We start from the raw sequence: 20,664 nt of genomic DNA, 5'->3' as shown, positions 1-20,664 counted from the left end.
GCCTCCTGCACATCCCCCACTGGGGATGTGCCCGCAACCCAGGTACATGCCCTTGACCGGAATCGAACCTGGGACCTTTCAGTCCGAAGGCCGATGCTCTATCCACTGAGCCAAACCGGTTTAGGCAGCAATCTACTTTTTGTCAGCCCTTTATTTATTGGGCATTGTATTTAACAATATAGATAATGTCATGCAATAAACATGCTATGATCAGTTTTAATAAAATTCTAATAGATTAAATGTCCTTACCTTAAGAGGTTCTTCATAAGTTAAAGATCCCAGAAGATGATTTCCTGGTGGGAAGAAAAACAAATCATGAAAATTAGAAATAATGAGCATTATATGATATGATATTTTATTTACTTTTTAAATTTAGATGTCCTTTTTTCTTGAACTTGACCATACTTATTCAAGTAAGACTACTGTCACTTATTTGTGCAAAGTACTTTTATATTTGTTGTAACACTATTGGCCTATGATCTAAAAAAAAAATACACCAAACATAAAGGGTGAAAGTCCTTACAGATTTTCCACATCTAATCCTAATATTAATCCTTTAACTTGTATTGGCTTTATTTTTCTCATTTTATAAAATCACTAGAGACGAGGTGCACAAATTCGTGTACCAGTGGTGTCCCTCAGGCTGGCCTGTGGGATCAGGTCGAAACTGGCTCTCCAACATCCCCTGAGGGGTCCCGGATTGCGACAGGGCACAGGCCAGGCTGAGGGACCCCACCAGTGCATGATCAGGGCTGGGGAGGGATGCAGGAGGTTGGCCAGCTGGGGAGGGACTGCAGGAGGGCCCCAGGGTATGTCCAGCCCATCTCGCTCAGTCCTGATTGGCTGGACCCCAGCAGTAGGCTAACCTATCAGTTGGAGCGTCTGACCCCTGGCGGTCAGTACACATCATAGCGAGTGGTTGAGGGGTCTCAGTATATCATTAGCATATTAGCTTTCATTGGTTGAACGAACGACTGGACAGCTGGACACTTAGCATATTAGGCTTTTATTATATAGGATGGAATTCACTTCAATTGAACTATAGTATATCTAAAATACTAATACTGTTTAAAATGAAACCAAAGTAATTTTAAGTAGTTGAAAATAAAAGTTTTATACGTATTAATTTTGAGATGCCAATTCTGCATATGTTTTTGCGCACGCATGTGGGCACACACACACACACACAAGTAGCAAGTTGTATCCCATGTATCTCTTGTTTAAATTGAAATTTTAAGTTATTGAGTAATTTTCAATCAAGAGAAGAACATATTTTCCTTATACTTTAGTATTCTGAACACTGGAAGCCTGAGATGAAAGAAAGAAAACTCTAATTTGTCCCTGAGAGATTTAAATACTTTTAGAAGAACCTTTTGCTCACAGAACATATTTATTTCTGCACCATTTTCAATCCTTACCATATTTTAAATTTGGACTACCAATTTAGACTTGAGCAAAAGCAATAGATGTCCACAATCAGAAGGCTGCTGTGAATCACTTTCAATAAGAGAGGAAAAACAAATGAATTGCAGCTAGCACTGGGTGCTAGAATTGAAATTACAAGCACTCTGAGGAGTAATTATAGTATGTGGTCCGAGGATCCTGCTGCTCAGCTCCATTAACATCGCAGACCCCGCTGAATTATGAAAATGCTCCTACGCTCTAACATTTTTACAAAAAGATGCCGAAACAAAATCCCCCAAATATTCCCTTGATAAAGGGTTAGACAAAACTCAGTGTTTATATGGTAGTCTTAAGGAAACTTTAAGACACACAGATATATTTCACATATTAAAAGTGGTGAAATGTCTGGTATTGAAATGAATGGGCAGAGCAACTGAAAATTCCATTAAGTAGATCTGATTTGAAATTCCATCACCAACAGAAAATGACCCTGGTACTCCCAAAGTAATAAAGCCTGGTGTTCTTTTGTGCTGCTCAAGAATGCAGACCGGAGGCAGGTGAAAGTTACTGAAAGGTTGATTTCATCTTAATATAAGGTAGGGAAATGCATCATGAGACAGAGCGTTCCCAGTGACTAAACACATTGAAACAGGGGATAGATAGCTTCGTGTTAGACCACTCCAGAAGCAGAGGTTCTCAACCTGTGGGTCGCAACCCCTTTGGGGGTTGAACGACCCTTTCACAGGAATCGCCTAAGACCATCGGAAAACACATATATAATGACATATTGTTTTTGTGATGAATCACTATGCTTTAATTATATTCAATTTGTAACAATGAAATTGGGGGTCACCACAACATGAGGAACTGTATTAAAGGGTCGTGGCATTAGGAAGGTTGAGAACCACTGGACTAGAGGGTATCAACGTTTCTTCGCTGCTCTTAAGACTGTCTAATACTGTGCTTTGATAACCTTTGTAGTGACCCTGCAAGAAAATCTGAGATGCAAAACATATGCGTTAATATACTCTAAGTAGCAAGTCCCTATTAAGCCCATCTTTAAAAACTCGCCATGCTGTCATGAACATATAATTACCCTCACGTTTGGAATTTCCTAGGTCGCCGATACTCTTTTCCTCCCTCCTTCACGGTAACACCTGAATGTCCTATCCATCCTAGCTGTGCACTGGCTTCTCCAGGAATTCTTTTCTGCGCCCCCTCTGACGTCAAGACTGCATTAGGCACCTATTTGTGTTTCCTCAGAACACGCATTCACCACCTGGACCACTTGCTCTTCACACTGCACTGCACTGTCTACTTTCCTTACTCTAGATCATAGGATCCCATTGACAGCAGTTGTGGCTACAACTAAAATCCACCCAAAGGAATTAGTCCCATGGAAGCAGCAGTTCTAGGATGTCGATATGATACTTTAAAAGGAAAATTATTTTTGAGGTGAATTTGGAAAATGCTGGGTGATTCAGAGGTTAAGCAAAATTATTTACTGAAGGACATCACAGAGTCATAAATGTACCCCATATTTTGTGAATTATTGGGAAGAGAGTAAATGGACGCAGAGTTTTTCAACATTATTTTTTCATGGGAATATCATTTAAAGCTAGAGTTCCTTCTCATTTATTTTAGAGAACACTGAATTATTTTATTTACCAGATCCCTGAATAGTACCTGGCACAGGGTAGGCATGTGAGAAAAACTAATGATGTCTGTTATTAAAGAGTAAATTAACTGACTTTCAGGTTTCTTGTTAAATGCCCCCCTATGTAACCCTTTTATTCAGATTAAAGGGACTTTGTGATCATCTTTACTCTGAATGTAGAAATCCTCTCTCTGGTATACTTGGTCACTTAACTTCTGTTAGAACAACTCAGTGCTGAAGACAGTGTATCTACAAAAAGCAGTATGTCTCATTATTAGAAAGCATCTGTTTAAAAACTTCATTGAATTTATAGCTGAGTGCTTCTAACTTTAGTGCATTGATTGGAATTCTTCCTTTCGAACAACCAAAAACAATGGACACAATTTTTCTACATAACACTTCACAGGCATTCCTCTGAGGTTTCCCCTCTCTGAGTTAAGCATCTTAGTTCCCTTATTCCTATTGCACTGTGTTTACCAGATTTCCAAGTTGAAAGCAATCTTGTTATAAAATTTTATTTTGTTGATTCTGATACATTTTTCTAAAGCAAACTTAAAAATCAAGTTTATATAAAATCTTAATATTTGGGGGAAGATGCTACGGCTCAATCCTATGTTATTTTATTTTATTTTTATTGCTTAAAGTATTACAAAGAGTATTACATATGTCTCCTTTTTTTTCCCCCGCCCTTGACAATCCCCTGGCCTCCCCTACCCCCCAGTGTCTTATGTCCATTGGTTATGCTTACATGCATGCATACAAGTCCTTTGGTTGATCTCTTACTCAATCCTATGTTCTTTATTCCACTCCTAACACTCCAGTCACCCTGAATGTTTTTTCTTCTCCCCTTTACCTCTACCCTTTGAGATAAAGTTCAGCCCCATTGCTCACCTAACTACTTTAGCTGTCGCTTCTTCCTTCCTGTGGTCAGATAAATCATTTAATAATCATATTTTTAAGACAAGGCAGCCTCCCCATGTTCTGTATTATTCACTGGCATCCCAGGTATATTTTTATTCATTCACTTAGAAGTTATAACAAACCTAAAAGTATTTTACTTTCTATTTCTCTAGATAACTTTGTAAAGTGCTTACATGCATGAAAGATATTAATTAACTAGTTGCCAGAAAATTTTGATACATAGGTATTTGCAGATTGTATGACTATATTGCCTTTCTGAACTCCCTTGCTCCTTGATACTTACAGGGCTAAGGTAAATGTACTCTTGAGAGTATAGTGGTCAATAAACATATATCGAGTCATCAGGAAAACACAAATTATAATCACAATAAAGTACCACTAAATAATCAGCTGAGGAGTCATTTAGAAAATACAGAAATAAAAGAAAGACAGAAAACGCGAAGTGTTGATGTTCTGGTAGAGCACCAGGATTCTCAAACACAGCTGGCGGGAATGTGAACGTGGTATAACCTCTCTGGAAATCTATCTGGATTTTCATTTTAAAAAGTGAACATACACAATCACTATGACCCCTGACCCCTGAATTTCATTTCTAGGTGTTTGTATACATCATAAATGTGTAGAAATGTTTACCAAAAGACTTAATTGAATGTTCATAGAGTACTGTTTGTAATAGCAGAAACCTGGATAGTCCTCAAGTCTTCATTAGTGGTAGAATTGAGGTATGTTCACATAATGGATACTATACAGCAATAGTAACGACCGACTATAACTACATGAAACATGAATGAGTCATAAAAACACAATGTTGAGTTGAAGATGTCATAGATTAAAGTACACATACTATATTATCCCTTTATATAAAACTAGAGGCCCGGTACATGAATTCATCCACAGGTGGAGTCCGGCTGGCCCGCCCCTATCGGGGCCGATTGGGCTGGGGGAGGGGCTGTGGGCAGTTGGCCAGCTGGCCCCACCCCCTGGTTGAACTCCCGTTCACCATCTTGTAATCTGGGACCCCTCAGGGGATGTCAGAGAGCTGGTTTTGGCCCAATCCCGCAGGCCAGGACAAGGGACCCCACTGGTGCATGAATTCATGCACCAGGTCTCTAGTATAATAAAAGTCTAATATGCAAATCAACCAAATGGCAGAAGGACCAGTGGAACGACCAGTCACTATTACACACACTGACCAGCAGGGGGCAGATGCTCAATGCAGGAGCTGCCAGCCAAGGCAGCTAACAGTGGGGGCTCTCGATCACCCCGCCAGTTGCCCTGCAGAGGGAAGCAACTGGCAGTGATGGTGGTGGTGGTGGTGGTGGAGGGGTCAGGGCTTGTGGGTAAGTAGGCAACAGCAGGGGTCAGGGCCGGCCGGTGAGCGGGCCGGTGCCATCCCCCCAATCACCCTGCCGGTGGCCTCCTGCAGAGAAAACAAGGTGGGGTGCCAGTGGGGGCCCCCAATCGCCCCACCAGTCACACCATAGATTGGCCCTGATTGCCAGCCAGGCCTAGGGACCCTATCCATGCACAAATTTTGTGCATCGGACCTCTAGTATTTTCAGTAAGAGTAGGTTGTCCATATATATTCTGCACTTTGTAAAATTTGAAAGTATTTCTACTGTCTTTGCTGCTGATAAAGTGATAAAATACACATTTTTTTGGCATGAAATTTTGTGCATTTCCCCCTTAAATTCTAAAAGAAGTATCCAGATGTGTCAACCTCTGTCTTTCCCCATTAATTTTATGTGTAATGCTGCATATATCCTTCTTGAATTTTGTTTTAAGTTTATACTACATTTCTGTGTAAGTCATTCTATAAGTTATACAAAACAAAACAAAAAACAATGGTTTCCTTTAAGTTTTATTTTAAACTTTTGATTAACTGTAATTATCCTGTCAATATGCCGCCTTTCCAAATGTAATAATAACAAACATATTAGCATAACATTCATACTTATTTTTTAAATCCACTATTGTAACAGATTGTAACTGACTCTTAAAGTTACTCTTTAATTCATCATCTATATCAGGGGTTGTCAGCCTTGCACTATCCACATCTGGATATTTCTTTGTGGTGGGGGCTGTCCTTACATTATCAGATATTTAGGAGCACCCTTACTCTAGACCAGGGGTGGGCAAACTTTTTGACTGGAGGGCCACAATGGGTTCTTAAACTGGACCGGAGGGCCGGAACAAAAGCATGGATGGAGTGTTTGTGTGAACTAATATAAATTCAAAGTAAACATCATTACATAAAAGGGTACGGTCTTTTTTTTTTTTTTTTTTTAGTTTTATTCATTTCAAACGGGCCGGATCCGGCCCGCGGGCTATAGTTTGCCCACGGCTGCTCTAGACCAACTAGATGACAGTAGCCACCTCCAAACCTATCATGAAGACCAAAACTGTCTCCAGACATTGTCAATTGTACCCTGGAAGTCAGAACGACCTCCAATGAGAACCACTAACCTGCATTACTTCTATAGTTATATTTCTATAATACCCATTAGATTACTTATCCTGCTGTTTAAATAATTCCTTTTAATGGTTATTCTTCTTCACCTTATACATAAGCACATTATCAAGGACTTTTGCAGTAAGTCTTAGTACTCGTTTCTAAAATTAAATTATTACATCATGCACTTCTGCTTCAACTACAAATAGCTATTTGTTTCTCAAAACAACACTCCATTATGTTTCTCTATGTTTGCTTATGTTGATCCTTTAATAAGGATTTCCTTTTCTTCAATTTCTACTTGGAAAATTATGACTAACCTATTCAAACAAGTTAAAATGCTATCTCTGAGAAGTTTTATTTCAAAGATAGCTTTAATTATAGTACATAGCAGGAGATATTTTCTTTATCATTTATTCGCTCAAATTTATTTCTATTTTGAGCAACTACAAAATTTTGTTATTCAGGAGAATGCCACATAGTGAAACTGATATTGTCCTGTCAATTGTTAACCCGGAAAACAGAACACATTCTCCCGTAAGGATGAAATCATTTCATTTAACAGTATCACATTATACTTGCTTAGAGAGAGGCTCATCTGAAGCCTGTCTGCCCCCTCGTAACGCCTGCAGGCAAAGTTTTTCAATTTGGCATTTCCACTCCCAGAAGAGCTTAGTTTCATCTGCACACTTGAATACTTCACTGGGCTCTGTCTCCTCCAACTCATTTATAAACCTGTGTGATAGCACCAATCCCTAGTGAGCTCAGGTAAGTAAAATTCTGTAAAAAGCAAGAAGCACTTTACCTGAAATGGAACTGAGGTCACTGGTTTGCATATTTGCAGTGAACAGCTACCACATGCTCTGGATCAACACTGTCCAATAGAAAGTTCTACATTTTCATTGTTCATTATGGTGGCTATATGTGGCTATTGAGCACTTGAAAGGTGTGATTGATTAACCTAATTCTAAATTTAATTTTAATATAATTAGCTGTATGCAGCTAAAGGGCAAATATTGAGGGTATCACTAAACTTTGTTTTCCTGGATTTTCATAAAAAGTGAATTGGGGGTTTTTGTCAATTGCCTTTCATACTTCAATTGAGAGTTCCTAATAAAGAAATATGTGCCCTAATTGGTTTGGCTCAGTGGATAGAGAGTCGACATGCGGACTCAAGGGTCCCGGGTTCGATTCCGGTCAAGGGCATGTACCTTGGTTGCGGGCACATCCCCAGTAGGGAGTGTGCAGGAGGCAGCTGATCGATGTTTCTCTCTCATTGATGTTTCTAACTCTCTATCCCTCTCCCTTCCTCTCTGTAAAAAATCAATAAAATATATTTTTTTAAAAGAAATACGTATTATACAGCATCATCCTACCTCTTACCTTGCATTATCAACTCTAGTTAGAGATATAAAAAGTAGAAAAAGGAAGTCTGTGCAACAGTACACATATATCAAATGAAAACTGTATCAGCAAGAATATTTTTAGTTACTTGGGAGGAGTTGAGGGGAAAAAAGAATCTGATTAAACTTGACTTATTCTTACATCATACAGATTTCAACTAAGTGATATGATTTATTGAGGTAGTCCTAGTAGAGCCAAATAGAGAAGATCAGTGTTTAATAAAGCTTTGCAGAAGAGAATAACAAAGTCCAATGAGTTCAATGAGAAGAGAAGCAAGCACTTATCCATGATCAATAAGAAAAATGGCATGGAGGGTCCCACAGTCACAGAGGTAACTGGTGACCATAAAAGCCCATGAATTAATATGTCTTAGGACAGCCTTTCCAAGCTCTGCGAAGGGGAAAAAATGGCTAAAATGGAACTTTAAATAGATGGTTTCTTCACTTTTAGTAAACAAGACAAGAATAAAGGGAGAATTATAAAGGGAATATTTCAATAGCCCAGAATCAAAAGATAGGGCGAAAGTATGAAACAAAAAAGAAAAATGAAAAAGCAAAGTACTTTATACATCAATTCTTTCCCCTAGCATATTTACTTGTTTTGAGAACACAAACCTGCTAACTGCACCATGATATATTCTAATTTATCTTTCTTCTATAGCACAATTTCTCCAGCTATAATTTAAAATTTAATTATATTCTTAATTAGCCATTTCTGCTCAAGGAGTGATATGCCCCTCGAGTGGCAGAATACAATTATTCATTCACCAAGTTCATATTGAGCGTACTCCATGCACTACCAGGGCTCCTAGGCCAGACAGGTGACTTCCAGCTGAGTGATCATAAAGACTTCCAAGTGGAGGTGGGATGGAAATGGACCTCGACAGATGGAAAGGAAATAAGGCAACAAGACATATGTGTGTTCTATCAATGTGATCCTGGGAAAATGGCCAACAGACCCACCCAACAATTATTTACTATTTAATTACCTAGGAGGATTCAACTTCCTTCAGCATACCTCTTACTTATAGACCAGACGCTGAGGTTGCATGTTAACTGGGAGATGACACTCAAAGACAAATGTCATGGTGGTTAATGAATGGTAGAACAGTCACCAGCTTTGCATCTCGCTTAGTAATCCTATTATAACATTTCCCTTCAATCCCTACATTTATTTGTTTCCTCCAAACCTCTTTGAATTAGCTTCACCATCCTGCTGGTTCTGTCCTTAAGTTAAATAAAGATTTGACATACACTTACTTTATGTTTATCAAGTGGTCATGCGTCTAGTTTTATAGAAATTACATTGTGACAATAGATAGGGGCTTACAAAAAGTAAAATCAGGTAGGAGGAATTGAGTAATAAAATACAAAATTGGTATGCATAAGAAAAATCAAGGAAAACCCTTTTTTTCTCACCAAATCCACCCAGTATCTTCTCTGCAAAGATACAAAGAATAGTTCACTACAATGGCACTGGATGCCCTACAGTTAAATAAAGCAAACATTTCATAAACATAATGTTATGAGAAAGAAGCCAAACACAGAAATAATATATGCAATTTATATATATTACAAAAACAGGCAAACCTAATTTATGCTCACCCTTGCAGAGTGAGGGGGAAATGGATGAAAGAAAGCATAAGGGGACCTGCTGGGGAACTGGTAATGCACTCTTTCTGATTACACACATATGTACATTTATGAAAATTCATCAAGCTTATGATCTGTGCACTTTTCTGAATGTCAGTTATACTCCAATAAAAAATGGCTGTGCATATTATAGATATTAGAATATATTTATAATAAAAAGAAAAAACAGGCTTGTTTAAGAATTCTGGGTTTGGTACAATCTCCTCTGCATCATATTTAGATTTTTCTGTTTCTTACATTACATATATGAAGCCTGCATGATCCATAATTTCCTTCCCAAAGAACTATCATAATTAATCTACAATTGCACATTGTTTTCCTGTAAATATCTCACCTTCCCTGCATGAAACACACCCAATATGTGTGAACTGCAAATTACATTTTAAACTATTTTAAAATGTCACAAGTGAAAACTAAAGATATTTCACTAAATATATAAATGTAGAATATGTCTAGTTTTCTGTGATTTTTCTCCCAATTATTTGATAACTATCCTGTCAAAACTGATTTGACCGCAATATTTTTGGATACAAGGTGTCAGTTATTTCCAAAGTATGTAATTGTTATTTTCCAATTTTTAAAAAATTTTAAATTAAATTTATGGAGCTGACATTGGTTAATAAGATTATAGAGGTTTCACATATACAGTTCAATGATATCTCATCTGTCTATTGCACTGTGGGACCACTACCAAAAGTCAAATATTTGTCACAATGTTTGACCCCCTTTTCCCTTTACTGCCCCCCATTTGGCAAACACAATACTGTTGTCTGTGTCCATGATTTTTTTGTTTGTTTTTCTTGTTTGCTCATTTGTTGATCTCAGTATATATGAGTGAAATCATATGATTATTTTTTTCTAACATTTCACTTAGTATGATATTCTCAAGATCCATCCATGTGTCCCTAATGGCAGTATTTCATCCTTTCTTATGATTGAATGGTATTCCACTGTATATATGTGCCACATCTTATTTATCCAGTCATCTAGCTAAGGACCCTTTGGTTGTTTCCATGTCTTGGCCACTGTGAATAATGCTGCAATAAATATAGGGGTGCATATATCTTTGCGAATACATGTTTTCAGGTTTTGGGGGCAAATACATGAAAGAGGAGTAGCTAGGTCATGTGGTAACTCTATTTTTAATTTTTTGAGGAACCTCCATACTGTTTTTCAAAGTAGCTGTACCAGTTTACATTCACTACCTACCAGTAGTGAATAAGTATTCCTTCTCCCCCACAACCTCTCCAATACTTGTTATTACTTGTCTTATTGATATAGTCTTTCTAACAGGTATGAGATGGTATTTTATTATAGTTTTGATTTGCATGTTACTAATAGCTAATGAAGATGAGCATCTTTTGATATATCTGTTGGCCATTTGTATGTCTTGGGAAAAGTGTCTGTTCAGGTCCTCTGCCCATTTTTTTCATTGGATTGTTTGGTGTTGAGTTATATAAGTTTTTTATATTTTTTGGATATTAACCCCTTATTGGAACTGCATTTGCAAATATCTTCTCCCATTCAACTGGTTGCCTTTTTGTTTTGTTGGCAGTTTCTTTTGCTGTGCAGAAGCTTTCTAGTTTGATATAGTCCCATTAATTTACTTTTTGCCTTTACTATCCTTGCCTTTGGGGTAAATTCATAAAATCTTCTCTAAGACCAAGGTCCATAAGTTAATACCTATGTTTTTTCTATGTAATTTATTGTTTGAGGTCTTATATTTAGATCTTTGACTTGTTTTCTGTAAATTTTTGTATAGGGGGACAGTCAGTAATCAATTTTCTTTCTTTTTTTTTCATGTGGCTTAACATGTTTCTCAGCCCTATGTAGTGAAGAGGCTTTCTTTTCTCCATTGTATGTTTAGGCTTCTTTATAAAAAAATTATTTGCCCATATACATATGGGTTTCTGGACTCTCAGTTCTGTTCCATTCTGGTCTGTGTGTCTGCTTTGCTCCCAAGACCATGCTGTTTTGATTATTGTTGCTTTTTAGTATAATTTGAAGTCAGGGAGCATGATACCTCCACCTTTATTCTTTTTTTCTCAGGGTTAATTTGGCAAAATATGTAACTTTTTAAAAATAAAATTTTATTCAACTTGCTTTTCATAGGAAATTTCAACTTACAATTATCAGTTAGTAATTATTTTTTGTCATTATAATAATAGCCACCTTTTTAAGTAGGTTTGTGTATAATCCTCTCTTAGTCATCCCATTGCTGAATTGGTTAAGGAAATGGAAGGGCAAATAACAGCTAGCTACTCTCTGTGTGAGAGGAACACATGATAAATATCAGGCATATATTTTAGGGAGGAGAATGAAGAAATTATTGAAGCTGGAAAACTAGTTAAGTGGAGGTAGGTTAAGTGGAAATAGGTCAAGAACTTATCTACCACAGTGTAGTTTTGTAAGAACATAAAAAGTAGTAATTGAAATGAGGTTTATATTTGTATTAGAGGCCCAAAGCACAAAATTCGTGCATGGGTAGGATCCCTAGGCCTGGCCGGCAATCAGGGCCGATCTGTGGGGCGACTGGTGGGGTGATTAGGGGGCCCCGCTGGCACCTGCCTTGGCTGGCCTGGGGCCTGCGGGCTCTGGGCAGCTCCTGCGTTGAGTTCTGCCCCCTGGTGGTCAGTGCGTGTCATAGCGACTGGTCGTTCCATAGGTCATTCTGCTGTTTGGTTGATTTGCGTGTTAGGCTTTTATTATATAGGATCAAGACCAGATTATGGAGGTTTCTAAATTACAGGCTATTGAGTTTTTATATCACATTAAGAAACCAGAAAGATTTTTGAGCAAGAAAGTGACATAGTAAAATTTTTGCTGCAAATGTGTAGTGCTTCAAGATCTTATCTTGAAGCACTATACAAGTTGGAAAAAATAAGAAGTTATCAGCCTATCCATGCACAAGGCCATCCAGAGTAGGAGATAGGAAGGCTGAAAATATGCTCCAGTAGATGTGCCAATTATGAAAATTATTTAACTTGGAGCCAAATCCACATATAGAGATAGATTATACAAATCAAGCAGGAAAAAAATGTTTTGTCTAACTCAACAAAGAATCCTTCTATGAATGAAAATACTAATAACTGATCAGTAATCAATTTCTTCAATGATACTAGCCAAATGTGGCAGCTCAATTATCTATTTATGCCATACCAAAAATGCATAAGCATGCACTGCACTATATGCTCTTAAAACACTGCCGTTTCTCCAATTTCATAAAACTGAGTTATTCTGTGAAGTATATTTTTTCATTCCCCAATATAGCATGAGTACATCACAACTCCCTTTGTAATAGTTTGTTTTGCTCAAGTACAATACAGTATTCTCTAATATTTAATAAGATAGAAGGATTACTTTTACACCTGTGACAATTACAAAATGGTGCAGAGAATTGAAAAAGAACAACAACACTGGAATGTTTTTCCAGTGGTTTCAAGGGTGCTCCAAAAACAATTAGATACTTAAAATTGTTGAAAGTATGGTATCAATATGCAGTTAACTAAATGAAGTAAAATGGTTGAAGGGGTGGTGTCAATACGCAGTTAACTAAATGAAACACACAAGTTGAGGATATAAGTTAAAAAAGAAGTCAAGGTCAAGCACGGGAAAGCCTGGTTTTGGTTTACATCTGTAAGGCTGTCTGGACCAAAAGAATATGTAGGCAAAATTTCCTATACGGGGCTGGGCTCCATAGGTTGAATTTAAAGATGTTTATCTTTTATTACAAATGCTTGTATTACATGTGGACTAAACTTTTCAATTATGTCTGCTTAGTGGACTTTTCCTAGCAAACTAAATGTGATATTCCCAAAGGAATTAATCTTAGTTGCCTAAGAAGAGATGGAGTGCTGATGTACATTAAACTCAAGGGGAGAAATGCGGGTGTAGGATGGGAAACTATTGCTCTTAAATTTTTCTCATAACAGTTTACATGAGTGTGTGAAAGTGAAAACAGAATAATAGCACTTTTCCCGCTTTGTTTCCTATAACAAGATGTGGCTGTGGCTGGTCCCTGACAGTGTGACTCATCTGAGCTGTCAAGGTTTTGCCTGGACTGAATCATGCTCCCCACGAGCCCTGTTTTGTAAGCAGAAGCCACTAATAAAAGTGACCTTAATGGCTGATTTAGGTGCTTACAATGCACCTGCATCCTCAGTGGGCCGGCAAGGAGCAGCAGCAAGCTGAGGCGGGCTCTGCTGTGAGCACTCAGCTGTCATTAACGGATCATTGAGTCAACATATCACAAGAGCACCTTCGGAAAACACCAGCTCCACGTTAGCAGGCTCTGCCCCGGGAGTGAGAGAGAGACTAACCATCTGCAGTGTGACTTCAAAGAAATTCAAGAGGAAAAAGAGATATACTTCAGCAAAGTCAAAACCATAAGATTATTTAAGAGACTGCACACCAATCTCAAGGAAACAGGGGCTACTGGGGCATTGAAAACTATTTAAAAATACACTTTGGGGAGTTATCCTTAGAACATACATGTTTTTCCTTAACAAATAGATGAATAAATAAATAAAACTTTAGGAGCCCGTTTTCTTCTAGAAGCTTAAACTACATGAACACTTTTCTCCTCTTTACTGATTCCTTTGTGTTATGTTTGGTTTGGTGTTTGGATTTGGTCTCTTCTGAGAGACCAAAACACACACATCTTAACTCTTTTGGCCTAAGATCATTTGTGGACTTTGTCTTGTTAATATTTTAATTGCTTCAAATATACATTTTAAAATTCATGTATGAAGACTTTGTGCTAAGCCCTCTACGGTAGGGCTTAACAGAGAGATTCATCTAAAGTATAAATCACCTGGAGGGCTCTTGGTTGGCCTGAATGAAAACCCTCCATCATCCACTTTTGTGTATTAAACATAATTTCTATGACTACTATTGGAACATGGGTGTGTAAAGAAACAGTGCTAGAGAACTTGATTCAAACTTCAGTGTTTACTGACTGTTCTTAATCATAGGATCTATTCATTTTCATGTTGAATAACATTATTGCTTTAATAATAGCAATTATTAATAAGGTCTGCTATTGAGTGACGCTGTACTAAGTCTTTTACATATATTATTTTTATACTTGAAAGAACTCTCTTCCTCCCTCCCTCTCCCTTCCCTCCTCTCTAAATTTATATAATAGCATTTCCGCCAAGCCATACATTTTAAAAGAGAGAAGGAAGGATCTTACCTCTCATACTCCTGAGAAGTTCTGAGAAAGATTCCCAGCCTAGTTTATGGCACTGAAGTGTATGATTCTGATTCAGGATTTACAGCCTAGTTTAGTTTCGTGCTTCTCCCCTTGTCATTGCTTTAAAGCCCTGCTTCTCCAACCAGAGCTAGCCTCAGAACCACCTGGGGGGCTTGTTAAACTACAGAATGCTAGGCCCCACCCCTAGATTTCTGATTCAATAGGTCTGTGGTGGTGTCTAGTAATTTGCATTTTTACAAGCTCCCAGGTGATGCTAACTGCAGAACCACACAATGGGAATGCCTGCTTTCAAGCCATAAAAACAGTGGAGTGGGTATGAGTGAGTCTCCCGGCTACCTGTTCAGATTAATCTAAATATGCCCTGTCTTGAAGTTGTGGGTTTCATGAAATTGTCTGCTATTGTAAGAGGATGCTGATATTTCTTGGGATAATAAAAAATGTGGAGGCTACTATTCCAGGGTTAAGCAATTCCTTTAACGTGTTATGAAATGTGTTTTAAAACTTTCTGATGGAGTAAGTGGGGGGACAGAAGGATTGCAAATTGGGAAGCATGTGCTTTCTTTTTATAGACATTGGTTTTTGTTATTGCTGTTTTCTTGTTCTTTTTTTTAATGAATAAAATAATATATCCTGATAACCATTTCAACTTAAAAGATGTTAAAACATACATTTTAATTTTTCAAATATGGTATCAAGTTCTGAAGACAAAACAATGTCAGGCAAGATTAGTCCTGAAGCAAAATATTAAGTTCAAATCTCCATTCCTTTCGAAGGGAGTAAGTAGTCTTGTGAGAAAGCTCTGGAGGAGAGAGGTAATCCTGCTGTAAGGAGTAGAAATGTTATTGGCCGGATGCTCTCTGTGTCCCCACCTGCTGCTGGTGGAAGTGGGCTTCTTGGGGCGCCACAGGAACCAGGATTTCCTGAGGCGCCCACGGAGCAGCGAGGTATTGTGGAAAGCTCTATTTCTGTGGAGTTAAGCCCCTGAGTGTCCAAGGTCCCATCTCCCTCTGTTCTATCATGGAAAAAGTCATGTTTTTGTCTTCATCAGGGCTAAGATCGAAGCCACTGCCCAAAGCCTCTGCTCCGTATCTGTACAGCCCAGTCCAGCACCTGGAGCTTAGCTTGTGTTCCAGCCTGCAATTCACTGTGTGTGGGATCTGGATGGCCACAGGCCATGTAGCTTCAGGCCACGTGGCAGGCTAGTGTGGGTCACAGAACAAGCAAGTGCAAGGAAGCAGGAGCGAAGCAAGAAGGAGAGAGCAAGAGATCGAAGCAAGTACAAGAGAGTAAGAGAGCGAACTCCTTTGCCCAGGGGATTTTGACCCTTCCAAGATTTCGTACACCTGCAGTGGCTCCAACCCCTAGCAATTACCTTTTTCCCAGGTTAGACTGACAAGCAAACACCTTCCCTGACAGTCCCCTTGGTGTGTAAAGGTTCATCTTCCTGGTGAAGCTACCCAGGTGACCATAGTTATAATGTCTGGCCTTCCCTTTGCTCCTTTCCTATTATTAACATTAACAAACTAGCTAGTATGACAGTTAGTAATTAAATGGGCTACCTTTTCATTAATTTGAAGGAAACATTTTTGAAATAGTAGCCATTTAATTGGATGCACCACTGTTAATAATTAAACATCTAATAATTTTTATAGAGATGTGTCACTGTAAATTTGTCAAGGGAAAACAGTGTTGAGTGGTTTTCTATAGAATAGTTAGTAATTTTTGTTTAACATAAAACCTGAAAGTTAATATGTTTTTTGGTACATTTAATACTATATGAAAAGGCCTAAAGGTAAATCTGTTTTATAGATGATTGTTCTTTGCAACATAAACAGTGATAAGTGTTGTACTATCAGGTCCAATATCTGACCACTTCATGCTTTTACAATAACTAGTCTATAGTATATATGGGTATTACTGCTTTATATTTGTACCAAAGGTTATGTGCAGAATTAACTTAAGACTTTAGATTTTCTCTTGTTATAACAGAACTTAAAAAAAATGAAAGTTTAGTTTTAAAGGCTATAAAATGTTTTCCCATTTTATTTCTATTCATTAAGAATTTTGTGGTTTGAATTTTTATCTTCAAATGGCTTTCATAAAATAAGTAATTTTATAAATTTGTGGTTACATCATCCAGCAAGATAACAGATTATACTTTCTTGTTGTTGTATTTTTAGATCGATCATTTAAATGTTATGAAACCAATCCTTTCATCTCTCGAATGCTGAATTAATATTGCTTAGAAATTTTGGAGTTGTGGAGTTGTTATTTTTTGCCTTCCCTGTGATTTGTCTCCTCATGTCTCCCTCAAGTCACTGAAAAAGCATGCACATTAAGTAGAAATTCAACCACTTTTTACCTGTTAGTTGTTTTGATTTTCCACTGCACACGTTTCCTGTCTCACCCCCTCACCTGCACCTCCACCACTAGAGATAAAAAATAAACTTGATATTTTAATAGACAGTGACCTTACCATTTTAAGGGTTTTCTGGGATCATATTACTTTATTTATTATAGGAATATTTAATAAAAATTAGAAAAACACCATAACATTATTTGGTTAGTTTCTCATGAGGTCTTATGTGCATAGCAGCTATGCTGGCCATATAGGTCAAACTCCTCCTTTAATTGCATCTGTTGTTGTAGGTCTGATACATGAAAGCTTTGTTTAATGGTGTAAAATATTTTATAAGATTAATTATAGAAAACATTGTAATTTCTAAAGAGATGTCATAGAATCTAATCTCCAAGAAATGATCACTGCAGAAAGTGATTTTTAAATCATTGTTCTCACTTTCCCTACGTCCATGAAGATTTACTGATTTAAAGTAAGTGGTGTATCTTTAAAAGCAACAGAAAAATGTAAAGAAAATGCAGAAGTTAAAAAAAAAACTTCACAACCTGGTTTTACGATGAAGAAGCCTGCATCATCAGTGGTGACCTGAGGCTATCAAGCCCACCTGTTGCCTGTTGATGTTGCCAGCAAACCACACAAAGGTCCTGACATCTGTTCTCAATAGTTTACTTTAGAGCAGAGGTTCTCAACCTTGGCTGCACATTAGAATCACCTGGGAATCTTTTTAAAATCCTGATTTCTGGGCCTCATCCTCCGGAAATTCTGTTTCTTTGTTATGGGGTGGGGCCACAACATTAGTAAAAAAGAAACAGAATTTCCAAAGGATAAGGCCCAGAAATCAGGATTTTAAAAAGATTCCCAGGTGATTCTAATGTGCAGCCAAAGTTGAGAACCAGTGCTTTAAGGTAAGAAAAAGAAAGGAAAAAAATGGGAGGAGCCAATAGGTTAATGATAAACTTCAGGCACATTGAAACCAGTTGTAGGATAAAGTGCATGGTGATTCAGCTAAAACCACTAAACACCTGAGAGAGACTGGGCTGGTTGACTGAGTTTGAAGCTTGTACCGCAGCATTCAAAATTGGAGACAGTTCAGTCATGAGGTGCTCAATTTCCTGTACTGAAATGGTCATCATGCCTCTGTGTGGATTCACATTTACACCTTGTACCATTTTCCTTTAGCAATTCTTGTACAGTGCATGTGTTGGTGCTGAATTCTTTCTGAAAGAAAGAACGACTGAAAAAGTCTTTATTTGACCTTCACTTACAAATATGTTTTTGCTTAGTGTAGTATTCTAGGTTGACTTTTTTTTCTTTCAGTAGTTTAAAAATGTTGCTGTCACCCATATGTTTGTTACTCTGTATCTAACAAGTCTTTTCCCTACTTTTTTTGTTAATTTTCTCTTTATCACTGGTTTTAATCAACTTGATTTTATCACGACTTACTGTAGTTTTCTTCATGTTTCTTCTACTTGGGTAGGTTACCTGGAGTTGTGGTAGTTGTCCCACAGTTCTTTGATGGTGTTTTCATTTTTTAAAATACATTCTTTTTCTCTCTGTGTTTTTCTATGAATCACTCTATTGCTGTTCTCACATTCACTAATCTTTCATCTGCAATGTTTAATCTGATATTTATTGCATTCTATGCATTTTTTTCAAATCAGATATTTAGTTTTCATCTCTAGAAATTTGATTTGAGCCTTTATATATATATCTTCCATGTCTCTACATAATGCTTGCGCATATGGAACACAATTGTCATCACTGTTTTAATGCCTTTGCCTACTAATTATAATAAATGTGCCAGTTCCAGGTCAATTTCAGTTTATTGCTTTTTCTACCCCTTATGGGCATATATGCTTTTTGTATGCATATGTTCCTTTTATATTTTTGACCAGATGCCAGACAATGTAAAATATTTCTGTTGCTCTATTTTTGTAGTCCTTTGCATATTTTTTTTAACTTTGTCTGTGACAGTTAAGGTATTTAAAAACAGTTTCATCCTTTTGAGACTTGCCTTTACGATTTATTTGGCAAAATCAGAGCAGTCTTTACTCAGGACTAGTTATTCCCCAGTACTGAGGCAAGACCCTTCTGATACTCTCTCCAGTGATTTGCAAATTGTGAGTTTTTCTAATCTGGCTGGTGGAAACAGGCAATGTTCCAAGCTCTGTGTATGTTGAATCCAGGTATTCTTCCTACTAATATTTTAAGATGTTTCTTTGCTTTGAGAGTTTCCTCAAAAACATGTGTTGATCATTATTCTACTAAACCTTCAGAGGCCCCTCTGCAGATCTGGAGTTCTCTTTCTTGCAACTCTTCTCTCTGGATCCTCTCAAGTGAGGCCCAGCTTATAAGGGTTTCTCTCACATCTCTCAGTGATCACAGTCTCTCATTCTCCAGTCTTGAAAAACATTGCTACATACGTTTTGTCTATTGAGTCCTTTTATCCTCTTTTGGTGTCTGTCTGTTTGTCTGTTTGCAGGAGGGTAACAATGGTCATTGTTACTCCATTTTGGCCAGAAATAGAATTCCCCCAGTAATTAATCCCTCACTTGAACTAAGAGTTAGTTTATTTTGTTCTGATCATGATTAGTTCATATTTCTGACCCAATCTACATTATGTTTTAAGCATTAATTTAATTACATTGACTTCTAGAATTACTAGAGACATGGATTAAATATTAACTAAGTATAGCATTACTTAATTTGAAGGATTGCATTGGAGATTTAGAAGATGATCATTACAAATTCTTCAGAATTGTTAATTTCTCATGTTATTTTTTCCTTTTTTTCTGGACTGGAGGGAATGCTAGCCATATAGTTGCAATGCGTTAATATATTGAGCAATTTCCTGGACAATTTTATTGACTAAAATATACTTGGTCTTATGTATTTATTCCAGATTTCAGCTCTGGTCCTATATGCATGTCATTAAGATTATCAGTACCTTAGAGAGATAGGAATTTACATGTATCTTTTCTAGTAAGATTCTCACCATTTATACTGATTATAATTTGTAGAAGCAAATTTCATATCAAAAAATCAAGGAAATTCACATACCATAGTTAATTGTTGAAGTTTAACTTCTAACATTTTATCATAACTGATTAGGCAATCTGCCTCTTAAATTTAGACATAAATATGCAGCGATGAAACCAATGATGAATGACAAAGAATTGAACCACTGTCCTTCCTTTTCTGTTTTACCTAAAAGTGATTAGCATTATCATTAGGAAGAATTATTATTCACATCATTTATATATGGTATATAAAACCAGGTACACTTGTCATTGTGTTTTTTATTACATTAAAAAAATAAATAGTACACAAAATATTTTCCTGGAAATCACAATTTAATGGTAGTTGAAAATGGAAAGTCTTTATAGTTTGGATTAAACTCTGAATGCTCAATCCTTGGCCATTCCTGTGTAGGTTTATTTTTTAAGTTGAATTTCAGTTAAAAAAAAAAAAAAAAGATGATCGTTATGGCTTTGAGAAAGGCAGTGGCTTAAAGCAACATAAATTTATTCTCTCACTATTCTGAAGGTCAGAAGTATAAAATCAAAGATTGGAAGGGCTGTGTTCCTTCTTGTCCTTCTC

This window comes from Myotis nattereri (assembly GCF_964212035.1).
Source record: "Myotis nattereri genome assembly, chromosome: 5".
Classification (NCBI taxonomy): Eukaryota; Metazoa; Chordata; class Mammalia; order Chiroptera; family Vespertilionidae; genus Myotis; species Myotis nattereri.
Note: the sequence above shows the minus strand (reverse complement) of the source record.